General features: G+C 47.6%; 1 protein-coding gene across 3 annotated transcripts in view; it reads left to right on the top strand.

Moving 5' to 3' along the window:
• LOC146866371 (sodium/hydrogen exchanger 9B2-like) overlaps window positions 1-20,693 on the top strand; it is a 293,445-nt gene that overhangs the window by 88,478 nt on the left and 184,274 nt on the right. Inside the window, exon 1 of one of the 3 annotated variants that reach the window (XM_085636178.1) lies at window positions 10,174-10,293. The exons of the other annotated variants lie outside the window; for them this stretch is intronic. The gene's annotated coding sequence lies outside the window, so the exon portion shown is untranslated. Of the gene's footprint in view, window positions 1-10,173; window positions 10,294-20,693 lie in introns of those variants that run through there. 3 annotated transcript variants of the gene reach the window in all.

Genomic DNA, 20,693 nt, shown 5'->3' with positions numbered 1-20,693 from the left:
TTAAAGGTACCCCCCTGCATTGTTACTGCACAAAACCTGTCCTCTAACCTGAGTGGGCAAGATGGAGTTTGTACTAGAGAATCTAGAAACGTACACTGTGGCCCAACTCAGGGAGTTTTGCCAGCGGGAGGGGGTGTACTGTCCCCCAGGAGTAAAGAAGGGTGCACTCCAAACCAGCTTAAGGGCTTGGGGGGAGGCACGCCGAGAAAGCAAGGCTGAGGAGGAAGACAGGGATGGAGAGCCTGACCCCGAGGGGGCTGAGATGTACCAACCTGAGGTGGGGAACCTGTCAGCAGGGCCCAGGACACTTTCTAGGAAGGGCAGCACTGTCTCTAGCGGGGGCTTATCCAGCGTGGAGTTAGCAGATCGGAGAGAGAAAAGACAGCTCACATGGGATTTAGCAAAGCTGGAGAAGGAGAAGGAGGAACAGAGGATGGCTCATGAGACGGAGAAACAGAAGATGGCTCATGAGATAAGACTGAAAGAGATAGAGCTTCAGATCTTAAGAATTGGGGCACCAACTGTTCCTAATGGTGGCAGCAAAGACCAAGAAATCACCAGGGAATCCAAACCTTACCTGCCAAAGGACATAGTAGCTAGCTATGGGGCGGGTGACGACATCGCCAAGTGGCTAGCAGCCTATGAGGTCTCGTTGAGGGCCCATGGGGTTCCAGTGAAGTATTGGGGAGGAGGATTGTATAGGTACATGCCTCCAGCTGGTAGGGATGCTTTATTGGCCCTCGAAGAGGATGAGCAGACCCACTACCCCACCATGAAACTGGCGCTCATCAGAAAGTTTGGACTAACACCTGAAAAGTACAGACAGAAGTTCAGGGGTAGTCACAAACTGGGCACACAGAATTGGGTGGACTTCCTGGACTATGCAAAGAAGGCACTGGAAGGTTGGATTCAGGGCAGTGAAGTAAGGAACTACGAGGAGCTGTTTGACCTAGTACTGAAGGAACACCTACTCGAGAAATGTTTCCCTGAACTGCGGCAACACCTGGTGGATAGCAAGCTGACCAGCCCCCGGAAGCTTGCTGAGGAGGCGGACATTTGGGCCAGTACCCGGGTGTCCACAAGGGGGACTGGAGGGGATACTCAAAAGGCCGGACAGGGCGCCCCCCAGAAGAAAGAGGGAGGGGAAAAGAAAAAGGAGTTCTCCAAAGGCCCCCAAAATAACTTCCAAGGGAAGGGAACAGGATTCACCTCTAAGGCTAACCCACCCAGAAACCCTAATCCTGGCCAGAGTCAGCAGCCAAGGGTTGTCCATTGCTACGAGTGCGGTGGCGTTGGACACTATAAAGGAGATCCGAAGTGTCAGAAACGATCACCCCCTCCCACTGGAGGAAAGACCCCCGGAGTAGCTAGTGTAGTGCTCGGGGAGGAGATGCCCTTAACTAAGGGAAGGGAGTGGGCGGGTGTCACTTTAGTGTCCCTGGGAGAACGGGAGATGGTTCCCAAGATCCAGGTGCCCGCAAATACCGCAAAGTATGGGCAGTGGATCACCATCAACGGCCAAAGAGGGGAGGCTCTGAGAGACACAGGAGCCAGTATGACTATGGTGCGTAGCCAGCTGGTGTCTCCAGAGCAGGTAATTCCCGATGTACTCCACCCAGCCGCGATGGCTGACGGCAGAACAGGTCACTATCCAGTGGCCGAGGTTCCCTTTGAATGGGGGGGGGGTTGCAGGTTCACTTCGAGTTGCCGTAAGCCCTGCCGTGCCAGTCGATTGTCTGCTGGGCAATGACATGGAGCACAACGCTTGGAAGGAGGTGGAATACCGGACTCACACCGAGATGCTGGGTACACCTGACTGGGCCTGTGTTAGCACAAGGTCCGCGACTACCCGAAGAGGGAGTTCATTCCGGCTGGAGCCTGGAACAAAGGCCCAGCCAGCTGCCAGTCAAGGGAAGAACCGAGGACAGGAGGAGCCTGCCTCGGCGTCTCCACCCCGTAGGACGGATAGGCCACCGGAGGTGGTGGGCCAGGAGTCTGCGGAGGCGGACGTTACCAACCTGGAGGACCTACCCATCCCGGCCGAGTGGCACGTGGAGGGAGGCCCGTCCAGGGAGGAGTTCTGCCAGGGCCAGAGGGAGTGCCCTACCCTTGAGGGGCTGAGGCGACAGGCCGAAGCCCAGGCAGCAGGGAACGTTGAAGGGAACTACAGTGTTTACTGGGAGGATGGCCTCCTCTACAGTGAACCCAAGGCACCCCTACATGGATCGTCACGAGCCTTGGTAGTTCCTCAACGTTATCGAGCCTTCCTTCTGGAGTTGGCTCACGAGATACCATTGGCAGGACACCTGGGGCAAGACAAGACCTTCGCCCGTCTTGTCCCACACTTTTATTGGCCTCAGATGAAAGTGTCGTCCGATACCTACTGCCGGACATGTGTGTCTTGCCAAGCCAGTGGGAAAACAGGGGTGAAGCTGAAAGCTCCCCTGGAACCACTTCCTGTCGTTAGCACCCCCTTTGAAAGGGTGGGCATCGACATTGTGGGTCCATTAGATCCACCGACTACAGCTGGTCACAGGTTTATCCTGGTTCTGGTGGATCATGCCACACGGTACCCAGAGGCAATACCTCTGAGGACCATAACAGCACCTGTTGTGGCTAGGGCCCTGATGGGAATCTTTACCCGAGTGGGTTTTCCCAAGGAAGTTGTGTCCGACAGGGGGACCAACTTCATGTCAGCATATATGCGGGCAATGTGGAAGGAGTGTGGAGTGACCTACCGGTTCACAACTCCTTACCACCCCCAGACCAATGGTCTGGTGGAGAGGTTTAATAAAACCTTAAAAGGCATGATCAGAAGTCTGCCTGAAAGCCTGCGGAGGAAATGGGACGTCCTCCTACCCTGTTTACTTTTTTCCTACAGGGAAGTGCCACAGAAGGGAGTGGGCTTCAGCCCCTTCGAGCTTCTGTATGGGCACCCTGTACGTGGACCTCTTAACCTGGTGAGAGACGGATGGGAAAGAACTCCCAGAAAGCTCCCCCAGGATGTGGTGATCTACATGCTGGCCTTCCGGAGCCAAATGGCTAAGTTGTGGAAGCAAGCTTCTGACAACTTGGAAGCCAGCCAAGCAGTAATGAAGGCGTGGTATGACCACAACGCTCACCCGGTGGAGTTGGAGCCTGGCCAGAAGGTGTGGGTGATCGAACCAGGAGAGCTTAGTGCCCTCCAGGATCGCTGGTCAGGACCCTTTGAGGTGTTGGAGAAGAAGGGTAAGGCTACCTACTTGGTGGACCTGAAGACCCCTCGTCAGCCCCTGCGGGTGCTGCATGCCAACCGCCTCAAACCCCACCACGAGAGGCCCGAAGTCATCTTGATGATGGTGACTGACGGAGGAGAGGACGTGGAAAGCGAGCCTCTCCCTGATCTGTTTGCGTCTCAGGAAAAGGATGGGTCGGTGGAGGGAGTGATTCTCTCCCCATCTCTAACTCCTGAACAGCAGGAGGACTGTCGCCAGGCCCTGGGGCAGTACTCTGCGTTGTTCTCCCTTGTCCCGGGTAGGACTCACCTGTGCGTCCATGACGTGGACACAGGAGACAGCCCACCTGTGAAGTCCAAGATCTACCGGATGTCAGACAAGGTGAAGGCCAGCATTCATAGTGAAGTCACTAAGATGCTGGAGCTAGGAGTGATTGAACCTTCTAGCAGCCCCTGGTCCAGTCCGGTGGTGTTAGTACCGAAAGCTGCACCACCGGGTGCCCAACCAGAACTGAGGTTCTGTGTGGACTACCGGGGACTGAATTCAGTGACAAAGACTGATGCACATCCGATCCCTAGGGCGGATGAATTAATTGACCGGCTGGGAGCTGCCCAATATCTAAGTACCTTTGACCTTACCTCTGGGTACTGGCAGATCTCTTTGACTGATGGAGCAAGGGAAAGGTCAGCCTTCTCCACGCCCAATGGCCACTACCAGTTCTGTGTGATGCCCTTTGGGCTCAAGAACGCACCTGCCACGTTTCAGCGCCTGGTAAACCAGATCCTCACCGGGATGGAGATTTTCTCTGCTGCTTATCTGGATGACATAGCCGTCTTCAGTAACAGCTGGGAGGATCACTTGCGTCACCTGCAAGCTGTTCTCCAGGCCCTGAGACAAGCTGGATTGACGATCAAGGCCAGCAAGTGCCAGATCGGGCAGGGGTCGGTAGTGTACCTTGGACACTTGGTGGGTAGGGGAACGGTGCAACCCCTCCAGGCGAAGATCGAGGCCATCATGGCCTGGGAACCCCCCAAGACACAGACTGAGGTCCAAGCATTTTTGGGCCTCACGGGATATTACCGCCGCTTCGTGAAGGGGTACGGTACCATCGTAGCCCCCCTCACGGAGCTCACGTCCAAGAAACAACCTCGACGGGTAGTCTGGACGGAGGCTTGTCAGCAAGCCTTTGAGAAATTGAAGAAAGCCATGTGCGAGGCCCCGGTCTTAAGGGCCCCAGACTTTTCCAAGAAGTTCATTGTCCAGACAGATGCATCAGAACACTGCATTGGGGCAGTGTTATCGCAACTCAACGAAGAGGGTCTGGATCAACCCGTGGTCTTCCTATCCAGGAGACTACTTCCCAGGGAACAGAAGTGGAGTGCAATAGAGCGTGAAGCCTTTGCAGTGGTATGGGCTCTGAAGAAGTTGCGGCCATACCTGTTTGGCTCGCACTTCCTAGTTCAGACCGACCACAGACCCCTTCGTTGGCTGATGCAAATGAAGGGGGAGAATCCCAAGTTGTTGAGGTGGTCTATTTCCCTACAGGGGATGGACTTTCAGGTGGAACATCGGCCTGGAGTGGACCACGCCAATGCAGACGGTCTCTCAAGGTATTTCCGCCTTAGTGATGAGAACTCCCAAGGGGTTGGGTAGCTCTCCCCACTTTCAGCTGGGGGGGACGCGTGTTAGACCTGTCAGCCCTTTGGGTGGTCCCTCCTCATCATTATTTATTTTGTCCCACTTTTGCCTCAAACCCTGTTTGAATTTTTCCTTTTTGGGAACCACCAGACTTTTTCGTGTTGCTGCAGATTCAGGGAGCCATTTTAGCTACCCCTGAAACTTCTGTCTGAGGGCCTGGAGCACAAAATGGTGGCCACCTGTGACATCACCAGCATCCACTGGAACCTACCAGCACCTTCCAGAACATTCCAGGAGATTCCAGAACTCTGTGACAGTTGGAGACCGTTTAGAATGTTGGGAGGATAAGAGAGGCAGTTGGCAGTTGAAGCTGGCAGTTGGCACCTGACTGGTGAGGAGAGAGGAGCACAACAGTGAAGGAGGAAGGAGTGAAGCAGCAGGGGTGGAAACTTGTGCCTGGAGTGGGGTCCATAAACCCACCCTTGATACTTGTCCCTACTGATGGATCCCAGCCTATAGCCCTGTGTGGGAAGAAGACAGAAGAAACCTATCCTAAGGACCTGGACAGCAGGAACAGGCCTTAGAACCAAGAAAGCAGCAAGATTCTGACCTGAGAACTGGTTTCCCTGGAATCGGGCGTCGAGTAGCCTGAAGACCTGGAGCCCGAGGTGGGGAAGCGGCGCTGACTGAAGTAGCAGACGTCGTACCCGGAGCCGCCTGAGGTCGTGAGAGGGCGCCAACGGAGGTCGTGAGGAATACCAGAGGTCGAGGAGGAAGTGAACCGAGGTCGAGCGAGCGGCGTCATCGGAGGAGTGAAGTCCGCCCTCCGGAGTCGTCGGAGACCGAGGTAGAGGAGCACCGGAGGTCGGGAGTGAGGATCGCACTCCGGAGTCGCCCGGAACCTGTGTGGAGGAGCACCGGAGGTCGGGGGTGAGGATCGCACCCCGGAGTCGCCGGAAGTCGACATCGAGGCCAGGCCGGCTGACGTCATCGGAGCCGAGAGCGCCATCGGACCGGAGCCGCCCGAAGTCGACATCGTGAAGAGACTGCCCGACGCCGTCGAATCGGAGGTCGAGATCGAACCGAGGCCACCGACATCGGACCGGAACCGCCTACCGGCGTCGTCGAAGAACTGACATTGTGCCGAGGCCGCCGAGACCGAACCGGAACCGCCTCACGGCGTCGACACGACTCCAGCGGCGTCGGAACATCAGAAAAAGGGCAGTAAGTGGAGTAGAGGGCGCCTAAGGCCCTGTGGAGACCTGAGAGACTGCTCTAAGGGGCTAGGGAGGTGCTGAAACCAACCTGACTGTGCAAGGGGTGAACTGGGACTAACCTAGAGAGGTTGTGTGGAGAGAGAAAGCCAGGGCACTGGTATTCCCCCCTTTGATCTACCTCAGCTTAGGCCTCAGCCTTGTCCCAGCCAGGGAGTAGCCCCCCTCAAGCCTTCCACAACCCTACAAGCTGTGCCTGGGCCAAATCAGCCCTTAAGAATTGAAGTGTCATCTGATTACATGAGTGTTGCTGTATACTTTTAATTATTTATTGGGGATACTGTATTTATTGAGTTTTTACCTATTTATTGCTGCACTATATTTATAGGTCCACAGGACTTGATGGTGTACAATATTTATTGGTACAGTATTTATTGCCTCAAAGTATTTAATTGTCTGTATATATTGCACTTGTATTTATGCCCTGTTATTTATGATCACCCCTATTTATTTCATCAAACAGCCAATATTTATTTGACCTGCACTAATTGAAACTTGTATATTGTGATTGACCTATTTATTTTTCCAATCAGCAACTAAGAGAAAAAGATAAAGAAAGAATATTTTCATAATTTTTACGGTGTAGAGTCGTTTTTGGAACGGATGCACGCATGGTTATTGTATGGGTATATTGTATGCTTAGCACTGCGCCTGTTTCCTGACCACTCGAGCCAAGCTACCACAGTGTGTTCGGGGAGTCCACCACCACCCCTTCTAGTGTGGGAGTGGATTTCCAACACTTCCCCATCCTGTTTTTGCTTTGCAGTTTTCCATAGCCCGAAAACGATCCGAAGGAATTGGCGCGCATTATGTGCTCACCCGTTACATTACACACTGACATATTTATTTTTGCAGGCGGGGGAAAAGTAAGTGATTTGCCTAGATTCACAGGATTTTGAGCCAACGCAGAGACTCGGACCTTTTTCCCCACTCCCAAAGTTGGCATTTCTGGACGTAGTGCCACAACCTCTCCCATAACCATTGCTTCAGAAGATCGCCACTTTTAATAAAGTCAAAATTATGTTATTTATGTACACTGTTACCTATAACATACACAGCATGCAACCTCATGTGTCATCTTTGTGCTAATTGGCAAGAAACCTTCAGATTTCACTCTTTGCTAAAAATCACATAAAACGTAAGAGCAGCATGACTCTTTAACCTTTACTTTTAGCCATTCTACACAGCCATGCTGCTGTATATCATGGCTAAAAGACATTGGCTAAGCCAATAACTATTGGATAGGCGAGACCTACTTGCTTTTGCCAATGCTTGTTTTGAATGCAGGAAGTAAACTGTAAATAGGTTCTAGTAATGGGCAGATATCTTATTGTTAACACATTAATAATTAACTGCTATCATTTGGATTTTTGCTATCCCAGTGTTTCCTCAGAGAAGCCGCATTAACAGGAACCTGTTAACAAGTGAGATGGGAGTTTCCCCTCCAGTGCTGAATTTGTAAAATAAATAAATAAAGAAGTGCGGAGGCTTAAGCTTTTCTTAGGAGCAGTAGGAGTCGGATGCTGGAACAACCGAATGCCACTTGCCAAATGCCAAGGCTACCTAGTCTCGCTTTCAACTTGTGCGTTTTTCCCGCCACCGTACCCCGTCGCCTCCTTATCTCCCTCTTGCAGGTTCTTAATTGTCCCTACTTTCTCCCTTTGTCAAAGTTGTCACGGCTTTCTCCTCCTCCTCCTCTTTCGTTCTCCCTTTTTAGGTCTCGCCTGACCCAGAGCATGCGCTGGTCTGGCGACACTTTTAGTGAGGGCTTAAAAAAATGCTATCATGGTCGGCCTAGAGCTTGAGTGCATGTGCGCGGGCGCGCGCCACGCTTGATCGCGATCACTTTCACGGCCGCTTTGATGTTCTCCGTGAGCCCATGCTTGTCTTTTTTCCTTGTTTGATTTTTGCTCTTTCGCTCCTCTCCCCTGAGATTTCCTCATGCTACCTATATCCTTTCCACTCGCTCTTCCTTTCTGTTCCCTTTATTGTAGCTTTTTCTGCTTTTGCTTCTCTCTTGCCTAGTTGTCTTCTCCCATCCCCGTGTCTCCTTCCATTATTCACAGTTCCCCACTCATCTCTTCTCCTTTCATTATCTCACTCATTTTCACAGCCCCCCTTGTTGTAGATATTAAGTTCTCTGTGTGTCTCCCATACCTCAGTATCTCATTCGTAGCACCTCACTCTCTCTCTCATCTTTCCACCGATGGCTCTCTCATTTTGTCTTTCCTTCCCTCACCACACCCCCTCGCTCCCCCTTACTGGTTTCTTTCTTTGCATCACAGCATAGCTAGCTCCCCTTTGATCCCCATCTTTCTTTTCTTGTTTGGAGAGAGTAATTGGCCAGGCAGACGAATCAGGAACAGAAGTACTGACAAAACAAACGCCTCCATACTTGCGTCTTTATTCTGAGGATGTAGACATTTGAAAACAAAATTATGCCAACAGGCGCATGTGGGGCAATGCTCAATGTGCATTTAACTCTGTTCTACTTCCTGATAGCTGGAAGTAATTTGCAGGTTGCAAGTGCTGTAAATTTCATTCTGCCAAAGTGTGTTTCATATTACATCTCCTTTGTGAAAATCACTGGACTGGTGCATTTTGCAGAGCACGCTTGGGCATGTAATTCACAAACTGGTCACCAAACATTTTGTCTATTTTGCATTTGTACAGACACAAATTCAATAACCTCTACCTACAATTTGCAGAACTCAACAATGCTAACAGTTTTCTATAAACTCTGATTTGATTCATAAACGCTAATATACAATTAGCTAGTTGTTTTTTTAAAATAGTATTTAAAATGTTAATTATAAAAGCAAAGTATTACAAGTATATCCAAAGATTACAAAATGCAGGTAATTTAAAAACATCACTGGTCCGAATCTGGAAGAGCTAGTCACTTACAAGTTGACCTGTACAATCAGTAGCACAAAAGTTAGTTACATGACCAATTAATAAAACATGAATCAGTTACATGACTATTGGAATGACCCTATCACATTCTAAAATTGTTTTACAGAGAGAAAAGATTTGCATTTTACATAAAAAATCTATTGGAAAATAACACACTGGTCACATTGTTACCAAGAACAAGTAGCTGGGACAAGGAACACTAGCATTCGTAATAGCATCGGTAACAAGCCTTGGCATAGCCAATAGGTCTCGCTTTTGGGACCTTCTAAGTATTTAGTTATGCAGCACAATATCCTTAGTAGGCGGGCAACTAGATCCAAATTTGGGGGGGGGGCTGAAAAGCAACAAAAGCCTCATTAACGAGTAAATGGTCTTTTAAAGACCTGTGAAGTACTCGGGTGCGGCTGCAATTAGACGGACGCCAGCCCGCGAGGCTGTCTCAGCCAGGCTGACACACATGACGGGGGAGCTGAAGCCCGGTGGGCCCAATGGGTGTTGCGCACCTGATCCATGGTGCAACATCAACCGTTGCATGGCTAAACACTTATAAGGTCCCAAAGGCGAGACCTATTGGCTATGCCAATGCTTGTTCATCTTTCTCTTTTGCTGCGGGCCAAACTCTGATGATGTTTAATAAGTCCAGACGCCCAAAATCGATTGTCTGGTCCTTAACACCTGCCACCACCTGTCCAAATTACGCACCTCCTTCGTCCTCTTCAAATGTGGGTGTGACGTGTTTCCCTTACAGAGAAGAGAGCTTTAAAGGTACCATACAGGCCCACAAAACAGTGGAAAGCAGTTGCAGTTTCCACTTTCGAGCTCTGGGCCAGCTTTGACCATGCACAGTAAAGAGTGTGTGACGAGCCCCTCCCTTGCATTCAGGCGCCATTACCTGCGCTTTTCTCAATGCAATGCAGTGTTTGTGTTAGCAAGATAAGCCAATAAGTGCTTCATTCTTTCTATGGGCGCAGAGCTGCCATGTTTGTTTTGTGCAGGTTGAGTAGTGTGACCTGCCCCACGTACAGATTCCAAATTAAACACCTGTAAGTGACTAATAACATATATCCCAGGCTTCCTTGCTTCTTAACCCAGCTTATGGGCTGGCCATTTTACTGTTGACATCCGTCCCAGCGTAGCCAGGGTCGGCAAACCTTTTTTCCAGATTCCTGGGCTTCGGTGGAGAATACTCCTTCACTTGAGGGGAAAAGGAAATAGCAATGTTTCCCCGTAAGCACACAGTCAATAACTAGGTAAGAATTTAGTTCAGTTTAAACTCATGAAAAAGCAGTAAGAGTTTGTCTAAACCTTTCCTTGAATCCCTGTGGTTTGCACGCTGCTTTGCTCCTTGGTGCTGTGCCCGTGGGAACTTTATCGGAATCTTGCAATCTAGTATTGCTCGTATTATTATTGTTTTCATTCGTATTAATTCGTTTTTGTCGTGTAGTTATTAATACTATTATGGTGTGCTGCGCAATATCTTCCCGAAAAACAATTTCATACTGTTTGATCGTGTGCACCTTGACTCGGGTTTAGCCTCGGAGCATCATGTGTTTGTTGGGCGGCAGTAACTGCTGGGATTTCATGTATTACGGGTATAGTTTCGTCGTTCGTACTGGCATTAATTAAAAAATGCAGGATGAAGCGTGCTGTAAAAAATATATATATATATAATTTGGTAACCCAGTACCGGGCAGTGTATAATTGGCTGATATTGTAAATCAGACATTCCTTCTCTCCCCAATCTGCCCCAAAAACAGCATTACTCATGCCTTGCCTTGATCACAGAGTGGCCGCCTTACTTCTTGTTAGACACTTAAAATCTAATGCACTTTGGGGGTTGTAATCTTGGTTTACTTCCTTGGAACTAATTAGACCGACAGACGTGATGGAAGTGGTCTGTGGATTAAAAGCCAAGGGACGGCTTCAGTATGCCTCATGACATCGTATGACATGATCAGCTTATTGGGACTTCGATTTTTGGTTGTAATCAAAGTTGAACGTTACTCCCATTAGGGGCCACTTGTTGGCTCTGGTCTTGCTTGATTTTATAAGGCCCTACTTTTAGTACTAATCTTAAAATCAAACTTGCAGGGCCTTTTGTTACAAGTATTTTTCAAAAGAACAACTCAAACAGGCACAGCGTTTTGCAGTGGAGAAAAACTGAAATGTATATAATGCATTTTGATCAACTTTTTTTTTTTAAACTTCTTTATTTATGCAAACTCCTGAACAATCATGAACTGACCTGTTATGCACTTTGGACATTTTCTTATCGAGCAACATGGCGCGCCATGATGGCACAAAGTCAAATTTAGGGTAAAAGGCTGCTTTAATAGAACAGGTCTGAAACTTATTAAAGTCCAACCAACCTAGTCAAAAAGCTGCCTTACAAAACTACTAATACCTAACTAATAAAATTAAAATGTTCCTAACCAACCCACCATTCTAAAATCTCTTGCCCCCCTTCAATAATTCCTCCCTCAACAGCCCAACCTGTCGCACAACTCCTGTCCCATTGACGTCACCAAAACACTCCCCTGTAACCTTCTCCCAATCCTTCCATTTACCCCTGACCTCCATGACTGCGCCCCCCTCCTCCCTTGTGAGCCCTCCCATCCAACAATTATCCTGTTACCATGCCAACCAGGAAAACCCACAGGTGTTTTCCTGCCCCACCCAAAAACGTAATCAATTGGTGAAACTTATAAACCATCTCAGCTCCATAATCCCTTGTCTCTCAGCAATATTTAACTGAGAAAACAAACAACATAAAAAAACACATAGCCATAAAGTGCCATACCTTTCCCATCAAAAGAAAATGATAAAAATATTTTGGGTGGGAGAGAGGGGGATACTAATCTTACTGAACTGCCCCTGGTTTGTGACAAGCGGCCAAGGAGACCACCCCACTCCTCCTAGCTACTTCATTGTTCTACTTGCCCGCCCACTACCTGTAACTGAATAATGGCCACCCCTAACGTGACCTCTGGATTCACTACTCACCCTACAAGTCTGGGGGGAGACCAGGCAAGCCTGGCTCCACCACACCCCCATTGGCAAGACTGTGTGCAAAGAAGGCACATTACTCACATTTAGGGTAAAAGGCAATTTTAATAGAACAGGTCTGGAACACTTCTAAAACCTCTCTTGCCCCCTTCAATAATTCCTTGGTTCACACCCCAACCTGTCATACAACTCCTATCCCATTGACGTCGCCAAACCCCCTCTGTATCCAGCTCCAAATTCATCCCTTTGGTCCTTCACCAGATCCCTGACCTCCCTGACTATATTCGCCAACCTCCCAATCCAACAAATGTCCCTTTGCCATACCAGACCGGAAAACCTGCAGGTGTTTTCCTGCCCCCCCCACCCCCCCCCATCGCTCCAAAAACCGTGGTATTCCTCAGTTGGGGAAACTTATAAACCAACTCAGTTCCATAATCTTTCTCCCAGCAACTCTGCCGTCTTTAAATGAAGCTCCAACAAGTAATATTAATTGCCAAAAACCGACAAGTAAACCCCGTCCTGCCGAAACAAAGACTGATCCTCCTGAATAATCTCCTAGTGCTTTAAATTGAGATCCCCATCATACCACGAAAACCCCTCGGACTCTGTTTCTCAATAGCAGTTGGCTTTAGTGCACCCCTCCAAACTCTCCTCTGAACCAACTCCATCCAAAGAATGTATGTCCCTGACCAGCATTCTGTTATCCTTCTCAAATCCATTTTTATGGACTTTATCAAACCAACAAATTCCAGACCGAGCAACTAAACCATTCTCCTCAAGATGGAAAACCAATAGGTCACATCGAGCACCACCTTTTCTAGCCCACCCTGCCAAAAATCCATCTATTTACCTCACTTATTGTAAAAGGATATGCCGGCCATCTTGCCCGAAATTGTGATTGCAGAAAAACCCATATCAACCTGGCTCTCCATGAAATTTACTGTAAGTTTGCCGCAAGGGCATCCCACCCTCTCATGCAGGCTCCAGATTTCAAAAATTCCTGCCATGCCCTATTTTAAGCATTATTTGGTAGACATAGCTACAGAATTCTCAATAAGCTCAAGTATTCTCATCTCCCCAGCTTCCAAAGCTCTAGCAACATCCTAGGCTTCTCCAATTCTGCTCCAGGTGCTAGCCCATGAAAGCTCAGCTACTGTAAAATAGATAATGCATCCACTATGTTATTCTTTACACCCAGCACATATCTTGCTTTAAACAAAATGTTAAACTTTAAGCAGCTTAGTAGAAAAACGTCCAAAAGCCTCAAAAACTTTTCATCTCTTGATTTTTGGGTATTCATCAGTGCAACTACAGCCTAATTATATCACTTTTCTGTTTGCTAGAAGTACCATGGCCACCACTAAAGAAAAAAACTCTAGAACGGCAATGCTTTTCTTCTGGCGACTCCGATCCCCCGGCCAGGGTTCAGCAGCACAAAGTCCATCCCAAAACAAGCCAAACCCATGGGCCCCTGCCACATCTGGAAAAATCTGTGCCTGCCAAAGCCACTCCTCCTCCAAACACAACATGGTTACTCCATTACATTTTTTCAAAAAAGTAATCCTAATCCTCTCTTGCACCTGCTTTTATGCACACCCTATGATGGTGAAGAACCACACTCAAAACTGAAAACCCCAATCTCCTACAAAAGTCTTTTTCCGCCCGCACCACCCTCAATGTGAAGTTAAGATGACCCAGTACACTTTGTACCTTTCTCAAATCAAATCAAGCTTTATTCGGTTTAAAAAGTACAACCAGAAAAGCATTCCAGAAATAAAGCATCTTCACATTTCATCGCAGTATGTCCGTTAAAACACATGGAGTTTTGAAAAAATGTCTGCAATATAATGAATATACATAAAAGACGTAATAGCATAAAAGCAGAAGAACAATCACAGGAAATAATTTGTGCATAAAGTGCCCCTTGCATAATGCACAGTACATAGACAAGGGCCTAAAGATGTGAATTGTTTTTTCTTATTCTAATTGCTGTTTGGATGTAGACCACTACTGCATCACAAACTCTATCATTATTTAAATTGCAAATAAAATCAAAGGCAATTTTATAGGTAAACAATCGTTCCTTTAAAAATAACGGATGTAAAAAAAATCACAAAATAAAATAAAGAGCAAAGTTGTCTGTTCTGATTTTCCATCGCAGGGGCACTTGGGGAGATTTTGTTTCCATTTGCCCATTGTTGGGAAAGCTATTAAAAAATGGGCGATCCCCATTCTTTAACTTGTAAGATAAAATCTATGTTTTATATTCAAAACCTGGATTAAGTAACATTGTATCCCTGGTCCTAGAGGCCTATTACAGTATGACTTGGTGAGCGGCTTCGAGTTAGTCTCAACTTCCCTTAATCATTCCCTTAATTGTAATTGTATGAGGTCTTTTTTTTTTAGGTCCTTTTAGGTCCCGCCTGAGCCAGCGCGCATGCGCTGCCGGACATTTAGTAAGGGCTTTAAACTTTGGAACACACACTTGTGCGTGTGCTTTTGTTTTCTTCACCCGCTATTGGCCTTTGTATGCTTCTTTCTAAGAGAGACAGCACGCAATTGGACAAAGGCGGGTACATGTCCCGCCTTCTCTCTGCCCTGGCCTAGAGTCAGCGGGAGCGAGCATGGCTTTCCTCCCTCGTCATGGCTCATTAAACACAGCGTGCACTTTCAGCTCCAAACGCGATCGCTTTCACTTTCGCGTACCGCGCTTGTTTTATTTATTTATTTTTTCACTAGAGCGCCGTAATGCCTTTCTGCACAGAACACCCCTCCCACCTCCCAAACAACAACCAGAGCGATGCTGTGGCTTGTTTCTTTTCTTTGTGAGCCACTCTCACTGCAGGCACGACGTATTTTCTTTTATTAACGGAGCATTGTGCTTTAATGCGCTTTAAATTTTAAATGCAGTACTGGGCTGTACAGAGCCCTCATTGCTGTGCGTGCGCTACATGAATGGTATTTGTTTGTTGTGTAGTGTGCAGTACTGGGCTGTACAGAGCCCTCATTGCTGTGTGTGCACTACATGAACCGATATAATAGGCTCTTGCTCTACAAGGTCTGCTGGCTGTTTGTTTTGCAAATTCATACAGCGCACACTGAACTCAAGAGTAGTAGAGACCTTTACAAGACACCCAGTTACATTACACAAGAGCACATTCACACAGGAACACATTGCCTTTTAGAAGGCACGGGAGATGAACTAATTTGCCCAGAGTCACACATTCGTAAGCCAACCCCGTGACTCGAACAACACCAGCTTCCGTACACGATCATCATGCGTGATGAATCAATTAATCTCCCCATGGTCCCCCTGTTTACTAAAAACGGGGTGCAAAGGAACATTCACATGCGCTATAAGAAGGGACCACCACGTTAAATCTGTTTCGTGTTCTATCTACTCGCTGTTTTTTGTATCTAATATTCGGCCTCTTTCTGCTCTCCCATGTGCCCCCTTCGAGATTCTCCTCTCCATCCGCATTCTGCCAGCACCCTCCTACCCAATAGTCGTCCAACACCACCACGTCCACCACCACCTCGTCCACCACCATGTCCACCACCACCTCGTCCACCACCATGTCCACCACCACCATGTCCACAACCACCACCACCTCCTCCACCACCACTTCCACCACCACCACCACGTCCACCACCACCACCACGTCAACCACCAACACGTCCACCACCACGTCCACCAACACCACGTCCACCACCACCACATCCATGTCCACCGCCAACACCACCTCCACGTCCACCACCACCACCATGTCCACGACCACCACGTCCACCACCATGTCCACCACCACGTCCACCACCAGCACGTCCGCCAACACCACGTCCACCACCTCCACCACCACCACTACGTCCACCCACCACGTCCACCACCACCAACAAGTCCACCACCACACCACCACGTCCACCACCACCACGTCCACCACCACCACCACCACGTCCACCACCATGTCCTCCACCACCACCACGTCCACCACCACCACCCCCACCATCCGTGACAGGTAAAGTGTCACTGGAGATCAGGGGTAATAGGAGTGTCAACCCCGGCTGTACATGGGACATTTAAGGATGCATTGGATGCAAGAAGACGGGAATAGGGTCTAGAAGTGTTACACCAGATCCAAGATACATTTTAAAGAGGCGCAATGTCACAGGGGCTCCTGTAAAAGCACTCGCAGCATCTCTACCTCACATTGGCATACCTGCACGAGGCACTCACTCAAAACAAGCATTGGCATAGCCAATAGGTCTCACCTTTGGGACCTTATAAGTGTTTAGCAATGCAACACTTGATGTTGTTGCACCAAGGTTATTGTACTGGATAACTAAACACTTATAAGGTCCCAAAGGCGAGACCTATTGGCTATGCCAATGCTTGTTACTATAGTCAGGTATTTGCAAGCGGTTGTTAAAATCAATATTCTCGGCGCATTCTTTTAAAAGATTATTAATGTACGCCAACCAGGGAATTTTATTACCGTGCTCAAGGGCGAGGCAATCCTTAATAATTTCCTGGGTGAATTTTGTACCCTCCTTGTTCCATATCCCATACCAGACAGTAAGACCTGCTACACTAATACAATCTTTAATATAAGGTGCAGCCAGCACTTTATGCATGGTGTATATGGGAGTAGAATTGGGGACGGCTAGCAGTCTTCTTAAAAAAAATATTCTCTTGAGTCTGTAAAATAGCATGATTGGCCGCTCCCCAAAGTGCAGCCCGTAGCAAGTTCCAGTAAGGCACTTGCTCTTATACAGGGTCGAAATTTCCCTGATTGGTTTATTCCCCATTTTTTTGAAAATCAAATAATTGCCTCTGTACTCCGAATACATTTTTATTTGCAGTGGTCAATGTGGGGTCCCCGGTGTCCATTTGCTGTGTATAACAATCCTAAGTATAACAAGCATTGGCATAGCCAATAGGTCTCGCTTTTGGGACCTTATAAGTATTTAGTTATGCAGCACAATATCCTTGGTGCAACAACATCAACTGTTGCATGGTTAAACACGTATAAGGTCCCAAAGGCGAGACTTATTGGCCAATGCTTGTTTTCCTTCCAGACACAACGCGTTTGAAAGTCAAATCCCAGCAGACAGTTCACTTTCAGCACACTCTTCGTTTGGCTTCCTAAGCAGTAAGAGAATACACAGAGGCACCACTAATGCGCCCAAACAATCAATCACCGGCAGTTACACCAGACACTGGTCACCAATCAAAGGTCCACCTTCTCCAAAACAAACACTGCAGGCCATGCTTCTCTTTCAGAAAGAACGCTAAGAGCAGCCTTCCTGCCTCTCAAGGGCAATCAAAGCCACTTGCTGTGCTATTGAAAAACAAACACAAAATACAAGCAGCAATTAAAAGCTCAAATGGTACCTTGCAAGCAGAGTTTCAAGTCAGGAAAATTAAACTGGTTGGAAAAAAATTGTGTGGGGTGTGATGGGCCTCGTACAACAAAAAGAAAAAAAGAAAATACAATAAAAAGTCTATGAATTGAGAAATACAACTCTGAAGGGCCACGCAGGCACATGCTTTCATTTTAGTCTTCACTAGAGAGGTGTAAAGATTCAACACTTATTGCAGCTACACAGCTTGTCGTTTTTATCACTCGCTCGTAAAAACGATCGGACAGGATAGTTTGCTCTCTGTGACTCCATGCAGTGTGTGCCAAAAAAGCACATAAAAGATTAGAAGGAATCATGTAAAAGGAGCTGCACGGGCAAAGAAAACTCGAGGACGTTTCACCACAGAGAGGCAGACACCTGGAGGGGGGAAGGGAGGGGGAAAGCTAGAGAAGGGGGCACGAGTCTGACAGGAGCCGTTGAGGGGGCGCCGGGTAGGGGGAAGATGCATGTTTGGAACAGCAATACCCGTGGGGGAGTGGGAATGGCTGAGAAACGGGGCGAACTAGGCACGAGACCTAGGGAGTAAAGAATTATTCCTCAAGAAAAATACATTGCTTTGCAGACACCAGGAAAAGGATTACACCTGTTCAGCACTAAATTTAAAACGACCCATTGCTCATTGAAGGTGGGAACAGGCATGAGTTAATTGCGTGGTTAATTATTACCTCGAGCACGAGTGTGGCTGCAGAAACGCAGGTCCTTGCAGTTCGGTCCTCGAAGGGGCTGCTCTTACCAAGGCTGGGGCGTCGCTACCAATGCTGCAGCAGGTACGATTGCACCAGGGGCCCAGAGGCCTTAGATGTTCACTGTAGCCTGACTATTAAAGAATCTAACTTTCCAAGCAGAGGTGAGGCGGGGCCATTGTCGTTGCTCACACGATTGGCCCATGGCACCCTTGCTGCGCCTATGACTGAAAGCCATTTGTGAGTCGTTGGCAAGAGGCAAGAAAGTGTCAGGTAGAAACAAGAGCAATTCTTATATTCAATTAAAAAAATAACCAGTAGATGGCAGTGTTGTCCAGGTCTTCCAATATGGGGAGAGAGTGAAGTAAAATCGTCACACGGCTCGAGCAGGCACTCTAATATAACTGCCGAAAACAAAGTTATAAAATCGTTCAAGAATTTAAGCCCACATAAAATGTAGAGTGAGATCAAATGAATAGTCCTCAATGGCGTCATGATGAAAATATCAGGAATGTAACACAGTTGTTTCTATGCGTGCAGCCAGAGAAAATAAACAAACGAGAAGGGAGGGGGGAATGCCAGCAACAGAGGAGCCCGCGAAAGTGAAAGTGATCGTGATTACGATCTACGGAGGAAAGACACATGGCGCTGCGCGCGTGCACGTTCACGTGCACTGTAGCTTTAGGCCACGGCAGCACTTTGAAAAAGCCCAGATATAAAATGTCTCTTGAGCCTTTGGCTCGCGAGCCCTAAAAATGAATGCTCTGCTGCAATACGTACAATGTTTACATGGTGGGCCCTAATCTTTGCTTTTCATTTGCCACACACCATCGTAAATGTCTTTTTCAGGTTGAGTACCAGGTCCTTTTCCTGCATATATTCTGCAAATTACTCAATTAGACACTGGAGCCAATTAGGGGTTCCGGATTGTATCTTTCTCAATTCCAATTTGTGGGTTACAACTGCTTCTTCCAGAAATTCAATCGAGGTGTTCACTTTTGTTTGAGGTAATCGAACTTCCATGTGTACAAAATCCAATACGATGCCCAAAAAAGTAAATGAAGTTAGAGAACCATCAATTTTCGTAGGAGCTAAAGGAACCCCCAACTCCTCCATTGCACCTGAAACTCGCTAAGGACTTGCTGGCAATCAACAGTGTGTCCTTTCTTCACCAAGAAAAAATCCTCCAGATCATGTGTCTCATAATGATGACCATATCTGAACTGAAAGAACCAGTGCAAAAAGGAACTAAACAGCCCAAACAATGAACAAGAAACAGAACATCCCATAGGCAGCAACCTATCAATAAGTATGGCACCATCAAACTGTAAATCTAGCAATAAAAAAATCATCATAATGAACTGGAATTAGCCGAAAAGCAGACTGAATGTCTGACTTTGCCATCTCAGCTTCCTCCCCACAAGCTTTCACCAACTCAATAGCGTGATCCACTAACGCATATCGCACCACCCCATCATAACTAGCAATGAATTAATTAACAGATTGTCCCTCCAGCCATGACAAATGATGTATCAATCTGAACATGCCTTGTTGTTTTTTAAGTACCACTCCCATAGCGAAGATAGTATGGTGTGACAATGGCCATTCGTACCTTTGCACCTTGTCCTTAACCACTGTCGCATTAGCAACAGCAGATCTCGAATTATTTGTCCAATGCCTTTGTCTTGGACCCTCGCAACATAATCTAAAACCCTCTGCAAAACTCAAAAAAGGCATTGCGCTTCAGTCTGCGTAGGATGAAATTTAAGCCAATAACATCTCAAATTTATTTGGAGTCATTTTCCCTCCACCTGTTATTGACCGCTCTCTCTGTCAACGCCCTTGTATTGTCTTCCTTGCCAATGACAGGCGATATTGCCCATACATTGTACAACTGGGTGCCTCCCTCCACCCTTGGCACAGCTGTGCCGAAATCTACATTGCGTTAGTGTGCACATGCCCCGATTGAATGACCAGCATGACCCGTTCTGTAAAAATTGCCTCCTGCCAAATTAACTCACCCCAATTTGGATGGGATGTCCCTGAAAGGGCTTATACTGTATAGGCAAACCACTCTCTGTATGCACCCAAGGAGCAGGTTTTGTAGGCCACAATCATTGAATCCACAACTCATTTTCGACGGCGCCCCAGTTTTTTTCTGGATTCACAGCCAAGCGAGCCATAAATTCATCATCAAACCGGAACCAAGCAAAACCACCATAATCCATTTGAGTTCTCCTGGCAACATCCATGTAATTAAATGGTGCAACGCATCGCTCCTGATGGCGTTCGCAAAAAACACTGTCATAGATCAGACGTCCAGTTTTCATTAGTTGTAGGAACCTTTGGACATCTTTCCAATTCCCACTCCTCTTCCTTTGAATCCTCCTTTGCTTCTATTTCCCCCATGCATTTCTAATGATCTCATTTAACAGCTTCGACAAATGCGCCCTGAACAGCATCATTATCCCCATTAATGGCAATATTTATTTTTTACATTTCCTCCAGCACTCTCCTTTTTGTTGTCCTAAGGGGGCTGTTCC

Source organism: Triturus cristatus, chromosome 2_1 (assembly GCF_964204655.1).
Source record: "Triturus cristatus chromosome 2_1, aTriCri1.1, whole genome shotgun sequence".
NCBI classification, from domain to species: domain Eukaryota; kingdom Metazoa; phylum Chordata; class Amphibia; order Caudata; family Salamandridae; genus Triturus; species Triturus cristatus.
Note: the sequence above shows the minus strand (reverse complement) of the source record. Positions and strands in the feature narration are given on the sequence as shown.